Here is a 5,900-nt window from a genome sequence, read left to right as displayed (position 1 = left end):
AGCACTGGTCTGAGCTCCCAAAGTCCAGTTAAAGAGTGGAAGGAGTGAGAATATGAGCAAAGAGGTCAAGACCATGATGGGGACACCCACTGAAACAGCTTACCTGAGCTAATGGGAGCTCACCAACTCTAGCCTAACAGTGAGGGAAACAGCATAGGTGCAAACTAGGCCCTCTGAATGTGGGTGACAGTTGCATGGCTGAGGCAGACTACAGGGCCACTGGCAGCGACACCAGGATTTATCCCTACTGCTTGTACTGGCTTTTTGGAACCCATTCTCTTTGGATGAATACCTTGCTCAGCCTAGATATAGTGGGGAGGGCCTTGGTTCTGCCTCAAACAATGTGTTAGACTTTGTTGCCTCCCCATGAGAAGCCTTACCCTGTCTGAGGAGTAGATGGGGGTGGGATGGGTAGAAGGTGGAAGGAGCAGGAGGAGGGGAGGGATTAGGAACTGGATTTGACATGTAAAATGAGAAAAGAGAGTTTTTTAAAAAAATAAATTAAAAAGAGAAAGAAACGTGCTGCAGATCTGGGCCTGAACCAGGGCTACTGGATGGTGGTGAATGAAGGTGCAGATGGGGGACAGTCTGTCTACCATATTCATGTCCATGTTCTCGGGGGTCAGCAGATGAATTGACCTCCTGGCTAAGCAGTTTGGGGATAATTTTCCCTTCTCTAGGTAGTGACTCAGTTGGCATGCTTCAGTATGCTAAATGGTACACATACTTTTACATGTGTATGGAGAAACCGAAGAGATCATTTCAAATCCTGTGCCTAATAAAAGACATTGTTGCAAAAAAAAACCCAACAAACAAAAACTAGCCAGTACACTGGGTTTGGTGAGCATATGCCTTTAAATCCCATGACTCAGCAGACTGAGCGCCATACATGTGAGGTCAGCCTGGTTTACATAGTGAGTTTCAATACAGCCAGGGCTATGCAGAGGGACCTTTTCTCAAAAAACAAAAACAAAATAACAAGCAAAAGAACATAGTGTTGGGGAATGAGAAATGGTTCAGAAGCTAAGAACACTGGCTGCTTTTTCAGAGGACTTGGGTTCAATTCCCAGCACCCATATGGTAGCTCACAACTATCTGTAACTCCAGTTCTAGGGGTTCCCATACCCTCTTCTGGTATCCAAGGCACTGCATGAAAGAGTTGCACAAATATACATGTAGACAAAACACTCATACACATACGAAACATTTTTTTTTAATTTAAAGATATAATGTTGGCAAAATTACACTCGGTTTGTCTGAGTTAATTTTTATTTTCAAGGAGTAGTGATTAACTTTCCATGAAGTAAACAAGAAAAGTCGGCAGGGGAGAAGAATCAAAGTTCATATTGGTTATGCCTGCCTGCCTGCTGACATGCTCCTTGCCATGATGATCATGGACTACCCCTCTGAGACTGTAACCAAGCACCCAATAAAAGTCTGCTCAGCGCCACAGAGCGGCAGGGCCAACATCTCTCACACACACCAATTTCAGCTCCTTCAGGGATAAACTCAGGAGTGGTAGAGTCAGATCACAAGGACATTCTGATTTTAATTTTTTGAGGAGCCCGCATTGTTTTCCAGGGTGTCCTTGCTAATTTGTATCGTTTCCAACAGCGTCTAAAGCTCGGTTCCCTTGTCTCCATCTCCATGTGTAAGTGCTACCAGTATTTTCACAACGGCTGTTCTAACTGCAGTGACGTGGAACCTCATGTTACCTTTGATTTGCAATGGATGAGTGGATGCCAGGACCGCAGGGCCATGGGAAGCACTGGCTTTCCTGCAGCCTCCACCAGCCCTGCTGCCCTGCCCTGTCTTGTAGGTGAGCCTGGCTGTCTTACTTTCCATCTGCCCCTTCATGTGCATCCCACGAAGATAGCAGGGTTATTACTATCCACTAGATTCCCCCGAGCCAAAGCCCTAATGGTCCTTATCTGCTTTCTCTTCTTCACTCTCACTGGCTGGGGAGCCCTGCAGATTCACCTGGTAAAGGTTTCTTGGTCTGTGTGCTCTGTTGTATATGTACACAAGGCCATTACCGATTACTAGTTATGGCTTCGACTTAGAGCCAGACTCTCCCACAGCCACACAGCATACTGGCCCTACAAGCAGTTGGGAGTATGCTTCTCTTCCTGTAACCACCATAAGCCTTTCACTTGGTGAAACTCACCTGGTGAGTTTCCGCACTCCCTAGCCGAGCCTATAAAAGTCCTTATTTCTTGCCCTCAACCTGCTTTCCGGGCTTCTCCCAACCCCACCCCTGTGGTGATATTTCATTTGTATTTGAATAGATAAAGCTTGCCTGACTTCAGAGAGTAAAACAGCCCCACTGGTCAGCCGTACAGACCAGGCAGTGCTCTTAACGACTGAGCCATCTCTCCAAGCCATGCATTGGTTCTTCTTCAAGTTGTTTTCTCCTCCTCATCTATGTGGGCCTAGCATGCAAGATCCAGCATGAGGATCACCTCTAGAACTCCTCACAGATTCTCCAAACTCCAGTGGCTAAATTATCTGTGTTCCTTTGATACTTCATTGTTGGTGGTTGTTTTACTTTTTACTCTCTGCTCTTTTGGGGACCCACCACACACCTCCCAAATAAATACAAGATTTATTCTTTCTCATGAATGCTGGCCTTAGCTTGGCTTGTTCCTTGCCAGTTTATCTTGTAGACGAGGCTGGCCTCGGACTCACAGAGCTCCTCCTACCTCTGCCTCCCAAGTGCTAGAATTAAAGGCGTGTGCCACCACCGCTCGGCTACCTTGCCAGCTTTTCTTACATTGTCCTATCTCCCTTTTGCCTCTGAACTTTTATATTTCTCTATTCAATATACCTTTCTTTTCTTCCTACTCTATGACTTGCTGTGTAGCTGGGTGGCTGTCCCCCGGAGTCCTCTCCTTCTCCTATTCCTCTCTCTCTCTCCTAGATTTCTCCTCCTGTTTATTCTCTCTGCCCGCCAGCCCCACCTATCCTTTCTCCTGCCTAGCCATTGCCCATTAGGCTCGTTATTAGACCAACCAGGTGTTTTAGACAAGCAACGTAGCACAGCTTCACAGAGTTAAACACGTACAACATAAAAGAATGCAACACATCTTTGCATCATTAAAGAAATTTTCCACAGCATAAATGAGTATAGCATATATTAAAATAGTATTTCACAATATTCATGGTGTTTCTTCTTTTGTGGTGCTAGGGATTAAACTCAAGGCCTCAAGCAACCTAGGTAAGTAGTGTTGCACTGAGCTACACCCACAACCCACATTTTTAGATCCGCAGTCTACTGTTCTTTCAGCTGAGCTACCTCTGCCACGTCTCTAAAAATAAAAATTGGCCTCATCCTTACTTCTCTGTGAATTTTCCATATTAGGATTCTCAGGGATACTCACCTCAGCTGGCTGAGACAGGGTTGACCATATAGAGATGCTCAGGGAATCTTTAAGATCAAATCTAGTTAGCGTGGGTAATGGGCTGGACATACAGCTTGGCTGGTAGAGTACTTGCCCAAGTGTTGGAGCCCTGCTCCAACCTCATCACTGTGTACACAGTAAATGATGGTCCCTTCCTACAATCCCAACGCTGGAGAAGTGGAGGCAGGAGAATCAGGAAGAATTCAAGGTCATCCTTGCTTAGAGAACAACTTTAAATCCAGACTGGGATGCTTGAGACCCTGTGTCAAAAACAAAACAAAACAAAAAACAAAAACCCAAAACAAAACAAAAAACCCTATAAGAAAATAATCTGTTCAGATACTTATCAATGAAGACTTTGAGGCTTCATGTGAGCCTATTTGCCTTGAAGTAAGGCCTACAATAGTAGAAACATGGGGTTATGATGAACAAGTCAGCATGATATTTGAATAATGAGTAACCTGTCTATATTTACTGTACTTTGTTTAAAGCAAGGTAGATTATGTAGCCCTAGTTTGCCTGGTACTTGCTATGTAGATCAGACTGGCCTCAAACTCACAGAGATCTGCCTGCCTCTGCCTCTAGAGTACTGGGATTAAAGGTGTTCAATACCAGGTGTGGCTTAAAATCAATTATTGATAATAATAATTTTAGTAAAATAGGGATAAAAGGATATTTTTACCCAAATACATGTCACATATGCACATCTATGTGTTTGTAGATTTTTTTGTTTTGTTTTTGAGACAGGCTCTCCCTATGTAACTCAGGCTAGGGTCTACTCTGAGATCCTCCTGCAACAGTCTTTGGGTTTTTTTTTTTTAAATTATAGTCTACACAACAATGTTCAGCTAACACATATCCTTTTTTTAAGCAGTGATTCACCAGATTCTCTGGAATAGAAACTTTCCCCATCCAATAAGGAAAATGATGCTAAGTGTGGTGCAGATGCACAGCTTTAATCCCAGCCCTCAGGAGGCAAGGCAGGCAGATCTCTATGAGTTCAAGGCCAGCCTAGTCTACATAGTGAGGTACAGGCCAACCAGTGAGACTCTAACATAAAACAGGACCTGCCCCCAACCCAGAGCAACTGAATTAGAGATAACTTAGTGGTTAAGAATACTTGCTGCCCTGGCAGAGGACCAAAGTCTTAGCTCATAAACACCTGCGATTCCAGTTTCAGGGTATCTAATGCCCCTTTCTGGCTTCTGCCAGTACTCTCATGTGCATATACATACATACACACACACACATATATTTCTGGTAGTGGTACTACAATTAAATAAAACATTAAAGACAATTTGGATAAGATGACTTACTGTAATCCAGGCACTCAAGAGGATGAAGCAGAAGAATCACTGAAAATTCAAAGCTAGCCTAGAGTATTGAGTCAGAAGACTCTACCAAAATCTACAAACAACAATAAATAGTACACAAAAGAACAAAAGTCTTAGTGACTGTTGAAATGGGATAAATTTTAATGCATACCTAGAAAACATGGAAAATCAGGGCAGTAGCCATATGAAAAATTGAAAAGTGAACTAAGAACCTGCAAAGAATGTATTCAAATAAACTTGTAAAAAAAAAGCTAAGAACAAGGAACATGTTGGAGAGAGAGAGAGAGAGAGAGAGAGAGAGAGAGAGAGAGAGAGAGAAGAGCAAATAATAAACTATACAGTTTACCTCTTTCATTAAGAGTTTCAGCTCTTACATTGAAAAAGCTGTCTTTTCTCCAGTGTATGTTGTGGTAGCTTTGTCAAAATCAGATGGTTATAAGTGCCACAATGTATGAATTCTTTAATTTTAAAAATTTTGTATACATGAGCATTTGTTTAGGCACACACACACGCACACACACACACTTCTCAGGGTACATTACTGATGATTCTAAGTGTTCTTAGGGTGTGCTCTTCAAGGTATCTGTAGCCTAGTGGTGAGACTGGAAATATGTATACGAGAAGAAAGTAACTCTTAACTACCTTGATCATAATATGCAATGATGGGGTTTCTTTGTTAGTCAAAAGGCGGCTTCTCTGTGGACGCTCATTTTAAACTGAGACAGGACCCTCCCTGCAAGGGCTAAAAAGGCTTGAGGCAGAGGAGCTGGCTCTCGTGAGGATGCCCCGGATGGAGATGTGCTGATGATGTTGCTGCCAGGCCATTTGAAGTCAACAACACTGCAGTCAAAGGCGGATGAGTAATGCGGGCTGCTTAATGAAGCAGGCTGTTTGGGCTGCAGTTCAAGCACTGGGCTGGATTCCACCTGCACTGCAGTAAAGGAGGCTGTAGCCCTCCATGATCAGCCTTCTCCTGTGGGAAAAGAAACCACAGAAAGCAAGATAAGGTTGAAAAGTCTCTTCTAAGGGCAGGTGTCTCTTATGAGCATGGTGGACAGAGGGAAAACACCAGTGGCTTGGCCACTTTGTCAGTCTGATTTTCAGAGGATTTCTCTCTCTCTCTCTCTCTCTCTCTCTCTCTCTCTCTCTCTCTCTCTCTCTCTCT

This window comes from Microtus ochrogaster, chromosome X, assembly GCF_000317375.1.
Source record: "Microtus ochrogaster isolate Prairie Vole_2 chromosome X, MicOch1.0, whole genome shotgun sequence".
Taxonomy (NCBI): Eukaryota; Metazoa; Chordata; class Mammalia; order Rodentia; family Cricetidae; genus Microtus; species Microtus ochrogaster.
Note: the sequence above shows the minus strand (reverse complement) of the source record.